Source organism: Acomys russatus, chromosome 16 (genome assembly GCF_903995435.1).
Source record: "Acomys russatus chromosome 16, mAcoRus1.1, whole genome shotgun sequence".
Taxonomy (NCBI): Eukaryota; Metazoa; Chordata; class Mammalia; order Rodentia; family Muridae; genus Acomys; species Acomys russatus.
Window position 1 is genome coordinate 16,352,797 of NC_067152.1, and position 17,511 is coordinate 16,370,307.

Genomic DNA, 17,511 nt, shown 5'->3' on the forward strand with positions numbered 1-17,511 from the left:
ATATATACATACATATATATATATATATATGTATATATGAAATGTCAGTTGTGACTCAGGAGAATTACTGATTTTTAAAGTTCTTATAAACACTTTAAAAATTATACTTATTTGTATGTGTGTTTGCGCACACGCATGTACATGCAGTGCACATGTGCACATGCCACAGCATACTTGTGGAAGCCAGGGGATAACTTTTGGGAGTTGGTTCTCTCTTTCCACTATGTGGGACCTGGGAGGTGAAATTTGCATTGTCATGATTGGCAGCGGATACCTTCCCCCACCAATCCATCTGACTGGCTCTGAGTTTTAGTTTAAAGCATAGGTTTATAAGGAAAAAGGACAAACAGTAATTAATGATGACTCTGGAGTTCAAAATATATGTACAGATGCTCTAATTGGTTAACCTTGGTATCCTGTGAGTGGCCCTGCAAACTCACAAGAAGGTAGGTATGGTCTTCTGCAGTTATGATCTGTCAGATTTCCTAGGATTGCAGGACCCTGTTTGCAAGACCTTCAATGCAAGCGCAGGAGAAGTGCTACATAAGCTAGACAGTTTCTTTAGCTGTTTCCAAAGTGCTCATAAGTTAGAAGGGAAGATAGCGAGACAAAGACAAGCTATGAAATAATATGCTGCGTGAAAGACGTTATGTACTCTACAGCAGTTTGAGAGAGTTGGGCAGTATTTAGAACCATGTGCGTCTCAGCCCATTCTTGTTGCTGTAACAACCTAACTGACTGGGTTACTAATAAACAACACTTCCCACAGCTTTAGAGACTGGGGAAGCCAAAATCAAGATGCCTGCAGATTCAGTGTCCCTGTTCTCTGGTTCATACACACAGCCTTCTTTCTGTGTCCTTGTAGTGGCAGGGTTGAGCCAGGTTTCTGAGATCTCTTAGAGACCCACTAATCCCAGCTAGGAGAGCTCTGTTTTCCTCTCATTGCTCTATGTCCTAACACTGTTGGCTGGAGGGTTAACGTCTCATCATCTGCAGTTTGAAGGGACATAAGTATTTAGCCCACTGCAGTCCTTTCACACACACACACACACACACACACACACACACACACACACACACACACACACACACACACTCAAACCTCTTGAGTCTCTTTTTTTTCCCTTTTTTTTATTATTAATTTATTCAAATTACATCTCAGTTGTTAGCCCATCCCTTGTATTCTCTCATTCCTCCCTCCCTCCTGCTTCCTCCCATTCCCCTCCCCTATGTCTGTGACTGAGGGAGACCTCCTCCCCCTGTATATGCTCATAGGGTATCAAGTCTCTTCTTGATGACCTATTATCCTTCCTCTCAGTGCCACCAGGCGTCTCCATCCAAGGGACATGGTCAAATATGGGGCACCAGTTTGTGTGAAAGTCAGATCTCCTTCTCCACTTAATGGTGGAGAATGTCCTGTCCATCGGCTAGTCTGGGTAGGGGTTCGAAGTTTAGTGCCTATATTTTCCTTGACTGGTGTCATAGTTTGAGGAGGACCCCAGGGCCCAGACCCGCCTGTAGTTTTCCAGGACCCTCTAGATCCTTCTATTTCCTCATTCTCCCAGGCTTCTCACACCTAAAGTCTCAATAGGATGTCCTCCCCTCTGACCCACTTTCCTGGTAGGTACAGTTTTTCAAGGGGACGTACCCCTTGGACTAATGTCTCGATATAAGTGAGTATATACCATTTAACTCTTTTTGCTTCTGGGTAAACTCACTCATTATGATAATTTCTAGTTCCATCCATTTGTCCACAAATTTTGGGAATTCCTTGTTTTTAATAGCTGAGTAGTATTCCATAGTGTAAATGTACCACAGTTTCTTTATCCATTCTTCTACTGAGGGACACTTAGACTGTTTCCATGTTCTGGCTATTATGAATAAGGCAGCTATGAACATGGTTGAGTCTCTTAATAGTCAGTTGAAGGCAGAGCTGTTATCCTCATTTCAGTAGCAACAAATTGAGGCTCTGTTAAAGGGCAGATGTAGAATTCAAATGCAAGCAATGTGGGCCTGTCTCTGAGCTCTTGACCTCTACATGTTTCCCTTGAGAGGTCCAAGACAGAGACGAATCACAGAGAAGTGAGGCAGCTGACATTGTGAGTGACAGAAAATGACCATGTGAAAAGAGAGGATGGAATATGGGTCAGAGAAGGTGGCTCATGAAAATGATCTTGAATGATGACTGAGAAGTCATTAGGAAGAATGGTAATGACACTCCATGTATATGAGCCCAGGTTAGGATGTAACGATGAACTTCTAGAACATTCTGGAGGCAGGGGGAAAGCCTCTGGGCTCTGACATGTACAGTAGTGCTTTTCACCAGTTGTGGTGTACATGGACCTTAGGAAAGAGGCCTGGAGAAGTAGCAGGGCCAAGACATTCAGGGCCTTACCCACATAATAAGGAACACTAAGCTATGTACAATAAGAAACACCAGAGACCCTTAAGTGTTGGATGCATTAGTCATCCCCATCTGATTATTCACACTATATATGCACACTGGGACTTCACACTGTACTCAATACATGTGTACAATTAACATATTTCAATTAAAAGGAAAACCACACATTCTTTGAAAGTTGAGGTTTGCATCTATAGAGAACTTGGTAGTAGCCAGGGGGTTATTTGAAAAGGGCTATGAGAAATGTTGGGAAGGTATAGCTAAGGATGAACCTCTTGAAAAAAGCCCAAGAGCTCATAACTGTAGGGCTCACCGACTGCCTTCTGGTTGGATTTTTAAAGCCACTGCATAGGAAGAATCCATATCTGGGTGCTGTAAATCTGCTCAAAAGCCCATGGTCATGGAGGTCCCAAACCATAGCATGGAACCTATTACTTTTAACTTTGATATGCGGACATGGTGTCAAATGGTCTGCTAAATATTTACAGATTCACATAGACCAGTGCAGCTCTCAGCTTTCGTCAGAAAAGCTTTTGCCTTGAAGTGGGTGGTGATTAATGTAGAGACTCTTAACCGATGGAAGTGTTGAGAATAAGTGACTGTGGAGTTCTCCACCTTAACCAGGACATCCTCTTTCTACAAAGCTCGGGATACAGCATGGATGAGGAGCAGAATACAAGGGCCAGATAGAGGATGGCAAGAGGTGGTGTGAAAAGCTGTCTCCTGTACATGGCAGGCTGTGGTATGCGTGAACTCACAGTGGCAGTGGCCATTTGCCCGACACAGGGCCCATCAGCATTTCATAATGGAGAGGGGAGGATCACAGAAACTCCTCCAAACCTGAGGAATTTTCATGGTTAATGGTTGCTTATGGAAGTGGAGTCATATTCCTTAGTGGTGTGGACACAGGTAAATTGTGTTGTGGCTCAATTAAACACAACTCCTGCCAGTGTACATTCAAGCAACCCTGGTTAAATTTAGTGGGCCACACACAAAGACATGAAAACAATAAGGAATAAATAAAAAGACAAAAAAGAGAGAAAGGAAGGAATCTAAGAGAAAACACAATGGGATGTTTTCAATGATTTCTTTATTATGGCACAGTATACTTAGCATGAAATTGATTTAAACCATTTCTGCAACATGAAGAGCATTTGCAGTGTTTCACAGCCATCTCCAACATCCATCTCTGGAATGCACTGACAAACACAAAGTGTGTCTCTATTAAATAGTAATTCTCCACCTATGCCAAAATGCGAGTTTCACAGAGGAGCAGATAATCTGTTCTTCCCCAAATAACTCAGAAGGCTCTATAGAGACTCTAGACAAGTGGTTCTCAAATGTGCGTCCTGACCCCTTTCACAGGGATGTCACATGTTTACACTATGATTCATAACACTGGTAAAATTACAGTTATAAAGTAGCAATGAAATAATGTTATGGTTGGAGGTCACTATTAAAGGGTTGCAGCATTAGGAAGGTTGAGAACTGCTGATCTAGATGGTATTGTCAAGCATTCCACAGAAAGAAGGTAAGAGCATGACTGAAAGATTAGTTGCTTTCCTGACCAAGAACGAGGTAACTATAAAGGCAATTCATGAAGGCAGCAGAGAGGTAAACAGAAAGCAGAAAAATCAGTACTATAATCATTCATCATTTGGGCCCCCTTGAAGTCAAAACAATAAATTCACGTATGGGAAGGGATCAATGGCTAAAGAGTTCCTCCATCTGAGAATGTATCGTCTAAAGGACAGAAATACCTCTTAATACCAAGTACCCAAAGAAATAATGTTGAATACCTTAATATTAGAGGTGAGATAGTGTATTGGCGCCAAGATAACCTTCTAGAACTCCTCACATTATGGGGCATTTATAGATGCTAACACTGGGTAACCACACAACTCTAAGTTGTCATGGGTTGTATCCAATGGATTCTACCCAAATCTACCCCTCACCATAAAACGTGCATATTTTTTAAAATTAAGACTTCAGATTTTGGAATTATTTGTACAGAAAACCAGTTACTACTAATTGAAAATATTCTTGAAGTTATGCCATATTTATTTGAATCTGACTTTCCTCATATTTCACTTTTTGGCTCTGTTCCCTCTTACACCAAATGCAGCCATGCCTCTTCTCAGATTCTGTTTCCCCCAGAGAAGGGAAAAGACTCAGATCCCCTAGTGCCCACATATATGCTCTATGGATCTCTGCTGGCTGGAATGTATAGGGAAGGGCACGGTGGACTGAGCTAAAGGTACTGTCTTGTGGATATGTTAAATAAGCTTAGTGAGCCTACTTCAAAACAGCCAGGAGCTGGGGAAACAGAGACCTGGAGATCCTGGGAGCCCAATGGAATTAATTGTCCAGTGTGGGAATTAAAAAACACACTCGAATTTTCCTGTCCTCTTACCAGTAGTCTAACCAGGAGGCAATTCTGTCTCCTTCGATCTTTTATGCCATCATTTGTGAAACAGTGACAGTCACTTGGGAGAATGACGTTTCTTAGTGATGGAGTGGCTGGGGGATCCTTTCGACTGGGAGGGACCTCTCCCATCTCTCAGACTTCCTGACTTGGCTTTTTATTTGAAGAATCCTGCTGCTCACTGTTCTAACATCATCCATCTGTGTCAGCACCGAGGCCACAACCTCATCTGAGTGGCCAGTGCTCTACAGTACTTGGGGGGGGGGCAGTGTGTGCCAGACACAGTCAACTCTCTGTGACATTTATATATGGACTCTGAGCTCACCAGAGATGGATTAAGGTTGCCATAAAGCCTTGGGGTAGCCAGGCAAACAAGACTAAGGAGACCAGCTAAAGGAGTGTAGGAAAAGCAAGAGCGATCTCCAGTCCACAGAGGTCTCCCATCTGCAGAGGCCAGCTTATATTTTACCTGGGGAGTGGGAAAGGCAAGTGAATATGGGGGTTTTCAGAAGCTAACGGGTTGATTCATCTTTGAATATCAGTGGTACTCCTTGTGGCCATGGACATAGCAACACCCAAAACAGGCAACAAGATGCTTACAGCACCCTCCTTCGAAGCATACCTACCTACCAGATATCTTAGTGGAATAAGAAGATGGAGGGTCAAGCAAGACCTCAAATGCATGCCCACCATGTTACTCTGTCAGGGATCCCCACTATCATAGGATTCATGTGGTTTGTGGACAGGCTGGACCATGATAGATAGACAAAGCTCTGATGTCACTCTCTGCATGCCCAGCCTGCAAGCTAGATCAAAGGCAGCAGCAGCAGCACGCCTGGGTTTAGATCATCAGCACGATGGCCACCTTTACCTGATCCAACAGGTATTTTGTAAGGTAGTCAGGATCCAGAGTGAAAAATGATTTCTACCACAAAACAGTCATTTATTTTTTAATAGCTAACGGTAATCAGTTATGCAAGCACTTCATGTGACTAAGCCTTCTGCAAAGAAAATAGCCACTTGTTAGAAATGGGCCACCCCCCCACCCCCATCCTTGCCGTTCCACATGGCTATGTATGCACTCCCTCAGACCACTGTGTGCATGCCTAGCCTCATTCTTCATGGGCCACCTGCAGTGAACTTTGAAAGATGCAGACATTTTAAACACACACACACATATATGTATACATATATGTAATTTAAACTATACTAACATAAACACATTTTAAAAAAAATCATCAATGACCGAGAAAGCCTCCCAGTTATAAACGGAGGAAGAAAACAATACATTTCACTTACCAGCTTAAGCTGTTCGAGGCAGCAGAGGAACAAGTTGCTGGTAAGTGTCCAGTGCTTTCATTCAATAAATCACATTGGCTCTGCTTTCTCCTGTAGCTCAGCCTCTGCGCAAAGCAAGCGAACCTCCTTCCTATTCTGTGCAAAGAATAAAATGCGAACAGGATCACTCCAGGAAAGAGCTGAAGTCCATGATCACTAAGCCTCTCCTAATGCAAAATAAAAGCATGAATGATGCATGCAGGGGGTGGGGGGGGGAGAGGGTAGCAGCTTGCCTTAGAGTCTAGCTATATTTTCAGGGCTGCAGCGGGGGAAGGATTTCTGGATTTCTCAAGTGTGTGTGTGTGTGTGAGAGAGAGAGAGAGAAAGGTGCCATGACTACTTCAGTGTGTGTTTAGCCTATTGTATCTGTGAGGATCATTTGGAATGGCACACAATTCTGAATGAGAACCAGCTGTCACTCAAGGACCCACAAAGGGAAAGTGAGGCAGCCAGTGAGTTCTGCACCGCATTCACGGAGGGGAAGAATTATCACCTGTGATTCAAGAGCCCCTTCGGTGACGTGTGCTCCTACAGCTGCCTGAATCCAGAAGCACACAGGTGTCAGCCACTTCCCCTCCCTGTTCTACACTTCTGGTAGGAGTGAGGGGGCCCCTTAAGAGAACTGAAGCTGCTCAGCCGAGGCATGGTTTTGAGTAGGAGTGAAAAAGTAGTCAGAAACCACCGGGCTTAGGATCCCATGAGGCTTAGCCTAATGAAGAAGATTCCAAATGCTGTTTCCCTGCCAGCCACATATGGGTGTACCTGGCTCCCTCCCCAGTCCTGTGCTTCACATGACTAATGCAACACACGAAATGGATTTCCTAGAAAGCCATATAAGAAGGCTTCACTTATGTCTCCCTCTGAAATGAAAAGCCCAATGACCTTTGCATGTGTTGATTGTTAGGGAGGCTTTCCTACTGAAGAGCTCGTATATAAAACACAGACACAGACACACAGACACACAGACACACACACACACACACACACACACACACACACCCCTAACCTAGCAACAGCATTCAGGATCCCTGTAAAGCTCTATTCAGGTACTCTGTCTGCCAAACGAATGCTTAGCAGCTATAATGACTTCAGATATAATTTTGGACTCTGATTAGACACTGCGTCTGCTTTGTCATTTATGCCTGGAGACAAATTGACCTCTAAATTTTGAATGTGAGTCTGTAGTGAATCAGGGGATTGTCTCTTGGTCATAAGCAGGGAGGTAGAGTGTTTATTTGTGGCTGGTCCTAAGATAATGGGCAAGGCACCTTGTATTCATGAAAAATCTTCCCCTCTCTAGAGACATCCTGGCGCCTGCCAGCTCACTCTGACAAGTGGCAGGTGGTTGTTCTGGAGCCAGAATCTGAGGTAAGAAAGTGACTCAGAAGGGGCTGGGGATGTGTCTCAGTTGGTGGGAGGCTTGCCTACCATGCACTTCCCTCCCCAGCACCCCACCACCTGGGCATGGCAGTACATGCCTGTAATCCCAGCACTTGGGAGGTGAAGACATGAGGATCAAAAGTTCAAGTTTATGTAGGGAGTTAGAAGCCATCCTGGGACACACAAGACTCTGTCTGGAAGAAGAATGTGACTCAGAAAACTAGGCAACTTGGCTGCCCGAAGGAAGAGCTCAGCTTGGTCTTCCACAGATGCCTTACTTGTCTATTCTCATGAGAGAGTTTAGAGCTCACACACTCTCTAGGATATTATTTGTTTAAAAAAATTTAGTTGAAGAGGTAGGGATGGAGGTATGTGCATAAACGTATGTGTGTGTGTGTGTGTGAGTGTGTGTGTGTACACACATGTGCGCTCGCATGTGCGACAGTGCAAGCAGTGATCAGAAGATGACTTACAGAACTTGGTTCTTTTGTTCTTCTAGAGGAGTCCTGAGAATCAAACTCAGATCTTCAGGGCAGACACCTCAGCTAGGGGGCTGAACCACCTTTCTGTCCTTGTCGATATCTATCTGTGGTACATCGCTATGAATAATCTAATTTAAGAATGTCTCTATCAAAAGCATTTGAAAACACCCAACACCCATTCATGTTTAAAGTTTTGGAGAGATCAGGGATACAAGGCACATACCTCAACATAATTAAGGCTATATACAGCAAGCCAATAGCCAAAATCAAATTAAATGGTGAGATACTCAAGGAAATTCCTCTGGTGAGAAGCTTCTGTAAGGCAGGAGACACTGTTAACAGAACAAAGCGACAGCCTACAGACTGGGAACAGATCTTCACCAACCCTACATCTGACAAAGGTCTAATATCCAAAATATATAAAGAACTCAAGAAATTAAACACCACCAAACCAAATAACCCAATTGAGAAATGGGGCTCAGAACTAAACAGAATTCTCAACAGAGGAATATCGAATGGCTGAGAAACACTTAAAGAAATGCTCAACCTCCTTAGTCATCAGGGAAATGCAAATCAAAACAACTCTGAGATTCCATCTTACACCCATCAGAATGGCTAAGATCAAAAACTCAAGTGACATCACATGCTGGTGAGGATGCAAACTAGTACAGCCACTTTGGAAATCTATCTGGTGCTGTCTCAGAAAACTGGGAATAAGGCTTCCTCAAGACCCAGCGATTCCACTCCTTGGAATATACTCAGAAGATGCTCCAGCACACAAAAAGAACATTTGCTCCACCATGTTCATAGCAGCCTTATTCATAATAGCCAGAACATGGAAACAGCTTAAATGTCCCTCAGTAGAAGAATGGATAAAGAAACTGTGGTACATTTACACTTTGAAATACTACTCAGCTATTAAAAACAAGGAATTCCCAAAATTTGTGGCCAAATGGATTGAACTAGAAATGATCATAATGAGTGAGTTAACCCAGAAGCAGAAAGAGTCAAATGGCATATACTCACTTATATCTGGACACTAGCCCAAGGGGCATGTCCCATGAAAGTCTTCACTTACCGGGAAAGTGGGACAGATGGGAGGACATCATATTGGGACTCTAGGTGAGAGAAGCATGGGAGAATGGGGAATAGAAGGGTCCAGAGGGTCCTAGAAACCTACAAGAAGAACATTATGGTAGGTGGATCTGAGCCCAGGGGTCCTGCTCAAACTATGACACCAGCCAAGGACAATACGTGCAGTAAACTTCGAACCTCTACCCAGATCCAGCCAATGGACAGGATGTTCTTCACAGTTGAGTGGAGAGTGAGGGCTGACTTTCACACGAACTCTGGTGCCCCATAGTTGACCACGTCCTCTGGATGGGGAAGCCTGGTGGCACTCAGAGGAAGCATAGCAGGCTACCAAGAAGAGACTTGATACCCTATGAGCATATACAGGGGGAGGAGGTCCCCCTCAGTCATAGGGGAGAGGAGTAAGGGGAAAATGGGAGGGAGGGAAGAATGGGAGGATACAATGGATGGGATAACAATTGAGATGTAATATGAATAAATTAATAAAATATATTTAAAAAAAGAATGTCTCTGTCCACTGGGTCAGGCGACGGTTTATTTTCCATCTAGGATTAAGAAACATTCGGACTGTTCTTTCACAGCTTAAGCCAAGTGATTCCCAGGTAAAAAGGGTTTCCCTAGACAACCTTTGACTTAGACCTTAATGAAGAATCACTTTGAGTCCATCAAAGGGAAAGTCATGTGACTCTGAGTAATTCTGTCAGGGTCAGAGACTAGAGGGTGGGTGGGTAGGGGAATGTGTCACAGGTTCCTTCTTCAGCAATCCTTACAGGGATGATGGCTCTTCCATATAGCACAACTTCTGGGAGCACTTTGAACATCCCTAACCTAAAAATTAGAAGCCCAAAATGCTCCAAAACCGGAAACATTTTTGCATACAGATACCACAGCAACAAATGGAGATGGCCGTACCGTGAAGCATGCTTCATGAAGAAAACTATTTCAAATGTTGTACTAAAACACCTTTAGGTTACATGGGAAAGGTATATGAGAAACAAATGATTTTGTATTTAGACTTGGTTGGAAATCCAAAGATCCCTCATTCTATGGGTAAAACTGTTTTAAAAACTGAAATTTGAGTCGCACTTTAGTTCCAAGCATTTGGGGTAAAGGGTATGTAATCTGCACTCTAGGAGGGGTCAAAAGGTCCAAGTCCTTGGCAAAGGAGTGTCAGAACTTCCCTAGTCCCTCACTAATGTATTCTTCAACATGTTTCTATCATGTAGATTAGAGACACCGTGTCACACACCTGCAAGTTGCGTGTTACCTGCAGGTGTAAAAATCCCAGGCACACATTAGGAAAACTATCCTTTTTTCTGAGCTTGCTTACCTCCCTAGCCTATTTCTTCTTCCTTCCCTACTTGCACTCAGCATCACAGTCACTTTGAAAATGTTTTGGTTCCTTGGATATGCCGGATGTTCGCTCAACGCCAGGCCTTCGCACACAATGTTCTCAGTCCCCTTTTATTGGTTAACTCCTCTTCATCCTTGGAGTTCCAGTTTAAACCTCATCTCTCGGTGATGTTTTCCTGAGCCTTGGGCTCCTGCATCCTTACTCTGTGATCTGAGATGTAGCACTCAATGCTCCCCCACCAATCTTAGTTATCTTTGCTGAAGACCACTCATCTCCATTGCATCGTAGAGCCAGAGTGACTTGTGTGTCTCTTGCTCAGTGCTGTCTTCCAGCATCTAGCAGAGTGTCTGACACATGGAAGGCATTCAGTAAACACATAGTTTTTGCCAACATGCTTAACATGTACTTGTTGGGTAAATGAAAAACTGAGAAACCTGGAAGGATAGTGGGAGGAGGAGGCCCCAGGATTTAAAGATCTTGCAGTTCTCTTGCTATGCCCTGTTTAAGCTTTTCCACCAAGCGCACGAAGACTTGCCTCCTCTGACTAATTCTTTTCAATTAATCTCAGCCCATACTGATCACACCCTCACTCTGTCCCCTACTCCCTAGCACTTTCACAGCATGTTCTTGCTTTTTTGTTCTCCAGATGTTTCCTGGAGGTTTGTGTCATGTCTGCAAACTGGTGTTCTCCATAACTCCTAGCATAAGCCTGCAATTAGCAGATGCTTGATTCGCCGAACAGCAGGCACTCAACCGGGGAGTCGCACGATCAGAGTCTTGCAGGAAGACGAATCTGGTTTGTGTGTGTGTGTGTGGGGGGGGGGGTACGGTGGGGGGATGGATGGCTTAGAGAACCAGACTGAAAGGGGAGAGTTTACTAACGACTACAGCACGGACTTGGGATCTCAAAGCCGACCGCTCTCTTTTCCATCTCCCTCCCTTCATGTCCTAACACCAGTGCCCTCACTGGGAACACTGAGAATGTTCTTCCACTCTCAGAACGCCCCTCCACACAGTTCCACCCCCACAGTCACCTTCCTTGTTTAGGTTGTCATTATGCCTCAGTGATTCTATTAAAAAAAAAAAAGTCCTTTGAAGAAAGGGATTGCATTTTATTTTCCCTCCTTCAGTCCCTGCAATTCTTGGCCTAATGCCTCACAGATAATAACTGCTCAGCGAATCTAAGAACGAGAAGCATTTAAGAAGCTGTACGGTTGGAAGGGTATGAAGAAGAGTCCAGGTATCTTTCCAAAGACAAAAGAGAAGTGTTTAGTGGCAGAGATGCGTCTGACCATAGGGCAGGTGGGGATGAATACGTACCATTGGAAGGCTCTGAGTGGGGCGGGTAAGGAGCAGTTGGTCACTTCCTTCTGGAATGTGCAGGAAGGAGCTAGAGAAGATCGTAGTATAATTGGATGTGGAGGAATGAAGACGCCTGCAGATTGGCAAGGACGGGGGGTGGTCAAGGCATAGAGCCCTTGGGCTGTGGGAAGGATAAGAAGTCCCTGGGACTGAGCTGCAGTAACGGCACCGATGAGCTCATTAGGATTTGTCTCACAAAGCAGATCTGGGTAGCCTGAGGCGGGTATGATGCTGTGTTTAGTCTATATTTCCTACTGGTAGTGACAAGGATACCCATGAATGCTAATGTAGTTGAACACGATCTCTCTGGTCTAGACATGGAACCAACCAGAGTAGCGGGGACCCAGAAACAGAGAGATGCTGACGTGAGCATTAAGAGACAGGAGTGGGGTGCACTTTGGAGGTAGAAATGGACTGTTGGCAGAAAGAAGCTAAACGTGGTTTTCAAAGTTTTAATCTACACGGACTCATTTCTAGGATATGCTTTCAGATCAGTTGGTTTATGTGTCTGTTCTTAAGCTCCTGTTATACTATTTTGGTTACTATGGCTCTGTGGTATGTTTTGAGATTGGGTGTGGTGATGCCTCCAGCTTTTCTCCCCCTATCTTTGGCGTTTCTTTGCTTCTGTTTGAGTTTGGGGATTCCCCCCCCCCTCTCCTTTTATGACAATGTAGTTGGGGTTGCTTTGAATCTGTTTATCAGTGTATGCTATATGTAGTCATGGAAACATTGCACTGAAGCCTGTTCATATGTATAAGAAATCTGCCATCCCAAAAGAGAGCAAATATAAAAGGTTTGGCTTATGTATTGGCAAATGACGGTGATGCTGATTATTTCAGGGCACACATGGAGAGGTACTTTGAGTATTTGTGATTCACTCTGCACTTTTTTTTTTTTATAGAAGAGAAAGGGAGTGGGTGAAGAACCACAGCAATGCATCTAGGGTCCTTTGCAGATCAGTTAGGGTCTGATAAAGAACTCAGGCCATGTACGGTATGACAATGAGCTGCCTGGAGCAGCACACTGGGCCCTTTGTGGATGTTTCCCCTCCTTTGTAGGGATAATGCTCGTCCTGGAAACAGACCTTTCTCCTTCATTGCCACGGCTTGCCTCCCCTCCCTGGAACTGTTTAGCCCCAGGGAAAAGAACTGGGGTTCAGGAATGAGAGAGTGAGCTCAGCCCCTGAGCTGTTCCTCATGGCCTGGGTGACCCTGACAAGGGGATTCTTATCATTGGGTTTTAGCTTTCCCTCCTGTAGTAATAAATGAGTAAGTTGGACTTGGTAACCCGAAGGGCTCCTTTTATTATTCCATCTTCTGCTTGGCAATGCAACATCTAGGCCATTGGAATGCTTGGGAAGTTAGGCCCAAGCCCACTCATATTACAAGCCAGTAATGTCCATTCCTACCAAAAAAAAAAAAAAAAAATCCTGCCCATGTTTGAGAACATTCATACATCATCATAAAGGTCTGTCTGCCCTCGGGGTTCATAACATGTGGTTTGTTCGTAAGACATAAATTTAAATTGATCACTCTTTGATGACCATTTGAATAATTTTTCACTCTTTCTCCTTGTGCGCCTTTTTCAACTTAGGGAGTGCCTTTTCATCAGAATCTTAAAATTAAATTATGAGAAGAAAGTGGCAGGTCCTTTCCTGTGGTCAGCAGAGAGGCTGTCCAGCCTGCTTCATTCTGTAATCTCTAGATCTTCCTTAGCACCTTAGGGTGCGGCTTTTTAGTAATGGCCTGTGGTTTTTTTCTCCCTAAAATAAAATGTTCCATTTATCAAAACCAGCTGAGAGAAAGAGAGAGAGAGAGAGAGAGTGAGAGAGAGAGAGAGAGAGAGAGAGAGAGAGAGAGAGAGAGAGAGAGAGAGAGAGAGAGAGATATGGAGGAACACCCTAGGGTGGATTCGAACATGCTTATTATGTGTGAGGTTGCCAGTAAAATGAATGCAGGGCTCTGCAGCACCCCACACCTCCTACCCCCCACCCCCAGGCCGGGTCCCAAAGGCCCAATGGAGAAAGACTTCCTCACAGAAGAGGCCTGCCTATTCAGTCCTGGGCAGACTTTTTCAAAACGTGGAGACTGTTCATGGTTATGTAATTTCTTGATTTTGTCGTAAGTCCTAGATGACCTTTCATACTGCCTTCCTAATATTCTGGGGAGCTTGCTTGTGGGATTTGTTCCTAGGTCTTCCTTAGTAGCCTAGACACACAATGTTCAGATTCTTCATGCAGAGGCAGTCCATATTCTTTCTTGCGCAGCCACCACAGTGTTGATCTGGACTGGCCCGGGGAAGCTTTCCAGATTGGGGATTTTGAGAAGCGTGATTCTCTTAGGGAGGTTACAAACCCTTTGCTGACAGCTGACAGCTTTCCAAGAACCGCTCTGTGCGCCTCTCCGGCAGCCTCCTGGCTCGCTGCACCACCGACGTGATAATCAGAGTCCCTGAACTCCTGAAAAGTCTTCTTGTTCTGCCTGCCACCCTCTCCGTCGTCGTAGTTAGAATTCTCCAGCTATGAATCCCCTATTGTCTGCAGGAGCCCAGGATCCCCAAACCATGCCGAGGCAGGAATGCGAGCCTCCTAGGTCTGGCTCTCTGCACCACCTTACCCAGCAGGTCACAAAGCCCCATTTATAAGCAGCTCCCAAGTTTTTATCATAACTCCTTATCGACTCAACCCCACATATCCTCCAGGGTAGTGCAGAGACGGTTGGTAATGAAGCCCATTTATCCTCATTTTCTCAATTGGCACACTTAAAATTCCACTATTTATGTTCACACTGTCTTAATTTTGGATGTCAGAGATAGTCTAGTAGACAAGGAGCATTGCCCAAGGAGAACTGACCCCCATGGAGGAGTTCACCAGAGCCCCACTACATGATAAGGTTTGCCATAGTACCAACCACTGCATCGTAAATAGCTGCCATTTATAGCTTGGTGGAAAAAAAAAAAGAGTTGGTGCTGCCGTCACTCTAATGCACTCTGTGTGCCACCCAGAAACAGTGCCCAGCTCTCACACTTTGCAAAATAGGATTAGCCACTCCTTGATGAGGAAACCAAGGCTCAGAGAGATTAACTAGCTTGGTTTTGTGCACTTAGGGGCTGAGCTGAGTCTCAAGCCCAGGTCTCCCTGAAAAGCTTCTGGCATTTCTCCCTCGCGCCTTTGCCTCTTATCACAGATGCAGTCTGTAAGCAAGCTGGCTGGATTTTCATCACAGATGTATTAAGAATTGTGAACTCAGGGGCTGTTACTATCCTTTAACCAGCTGAGTAATGAGACTGGCTCTGATGAGCCTCAGCACAGGATAAGGGCAGAGTGGGAACCAGAGCATACATTCCACCTGTCAATAGGTGGCAGTATTCACCTAAATCTCTCCAAGAGGAGTCAGCCCAGGTTGCTTCCCCTAACACCATCCCCAAGGCCATCTATGTTCTGTGATGTACTGGATTTGGTCATAATGAATAGGGCGTGCAACTAATTGGGCACTAACTGGGTCCCAAACATGCCACTGCACTGTAAGACTGGGTGTTAGTGGGGTTATGCTATGTTGAGGACTTTGGTCCCTACAGAGATGTGAGAATCTCTCTCCCTCTGGGCTACCCATTTTGACTGGCAATTTGAAGCCAGAGATGGTTTCTGTGCCTTTGCCTACTTAAAAAAATGTTGTAAAGAATTCTCAAATAATCTAAGAATGAAATGGTGAATGCCTTAAGATCAGATCATTCATGAGCAGGGCTCGGGGTGAATGGATAAGGTAGGGGTGGGATTGCTCTGATGAAGATAAGAAAGCAATGAGCAGGTTGCCTGGTTCTAACTTCTGCAAGTGTTTGTGTATATTCATACACCTGCCCATCAAATCTCAGGAGTGTCAGCAGGTATGAAAAGCAGCCAAAGGTGAGACTGCAAACACACACTTGAAAATGGTCAAATCAAAATATGCATAAATAAGCAACCTATCCATTTTTTTTTACATTTATTAACTTATTCACTTTACATCCTGGTCGTAGCCCCATCCCTCCTCTCATTCCCACTCTCCCTCTTTCCCATCCCCTCTCTCCTATTCCCCAGAAAAGAGGAGCCCCCTTCCCGTCCACCCCAGCTCATCAAGTCACATCAGAACTGAGTGTGTCCTCTTTCCCTGTGGCCTGGCAAGGCAGTCCCACCAGGAGAAACTGATCAGAAAGCATGCAACAGAGTCCATGTCAGAGATGGCCCCTGCTAGAGGACTCAGATGAAGCCAAAGCCCTCTTTGTAGAGAGTCTAAGTCCCATACAGGTGTGGTCCTTGGTTGGTGCTTCAGTCTCAGAAAGCCCCTCCGACCTTGGTTAGTTGGCTCTGTTGGTCTTCTGTGGAGCTCCTGTCACTTCCAGGTCCTTTTCTCCTTCCCCCCACTTTTCCACATGACTCCCTACACATCGCCCAATGTCTGGCTATGAGTCTAAGCATCTGTTTCAAAGTGCTGCTGGGTGGAGCCTCTAGAGGACAACTCTGCTAGGATCCTGTCTGCAGCATAGCACAGAATCCTTAATAGTGTCAGGGGTTGGCTCTCTACCATGGGGTGGGTCTTGGGTCGGGGCAGGCATTAGTTGGATATTCCCTCAATCTCTGTTCCATCTACCAGATCTTTATCCCTGCACATTTTGTAGGCAGGGTAAATTTTGGGTTGGAATTTTTGTGGGTGGGTTGGTGTTCCTCTTCTACTAGGAGACTTGTGTAGTTAGAGGGTGTCCTCTTCAGTTTCTAAGGCCCCTGCTACTAAGACTCTCTGCTAGAGTTTCCCTCATGCTGTCCCAAGCACCTACCCTGACTTAGGTATCCAGCTTGTCACAGAGATGCTCCCACCCTCAGGTTCTCTTTTCTCTACAGGTCTTTTGTCGTCCTGCCCCCGCTCTCTCCACCATCATATATCCCTCTGCACTCCCTCTGCTACCTGTTCCCTCTCTTCAACCACTACCTCTGTTTGTTCTACTTCCCCTTCTGAGTGATATTTAAGCATCTTCCTTTAGGTCCTTCTTGTTACTTATCTTCTTTGGGTCTGTGCATTGTAGTATGTTTATCCTGTACTATATGGCTAGAATTCGCTTGTGAGTACATACCGACATACCACATGTGTCTTTCTGCGTTCGGGTTGCCTCACTGAGGACGATCTTTTCTAGTTCTACCCATTTATCTGTAAATTTCAAGATTGCTTTGTTTATAATAGCTGAGTAAATGTACCACAGTGTCTTTATCCATTTTTCTATTGAGGGACATCTAGGTTGTTTCCATGTTCTGGCTATTATGAATAAAGCTGCTATGAACATAGTTGAGCAAGTGTCCTTGTATGGTGGAACATCTTTTGGGTGTATGCCCAGGAGTGGCATAGTTGGGTCTTGTGGTAGCACTATTCCCAATTTTCTGAGAAACTGCCAGATTGATTTCCAAAGTGGTTGGACAAGTTAGCACTCCCACCAGCAATGAAGGAGTGTTTGCCTTTCTCCACATCCTTGCCAACATGTGCTGTCACTTGAGATTTTGATCTTAGCCTCTCTGACCAGTGTAAGGTGGAATCTCAGAGTCCTTTTGATTTGTCTTTCCCTGATGACTGAGGACATTGGGCATTTCTTAGAGTGCTTCTTGTCCATTTGAGATTCCCCTATTGAGAATTCTGTTTAGCTTTGTGCCCCA

At 44.7% G+C, this 17,511-nt stretch overlaps 1 protein-coding gene across 1 annotated transcript in view; it reads right to left on the reverse strand.

Annotated features, from left to right (window-relative positions):
• Positions 1-17,511, reverse strand: part of Ankfn1 (ankyrin repeat and fibronectin type III domain containing 1) — a 387,857-nt gene that overhangs the window by 148,879 nt on the left and 221,467 nt on the right. The window contains exon 3 of the mRNA XM_051158275.1: positions 6,129-6,263. The gene's annotated coding sequence lies outside the window, so the exon portion shown is untranslated. The remainder of the gene's footprint in view (positions 1-6,128; positions 6,264-17,511) is intronic.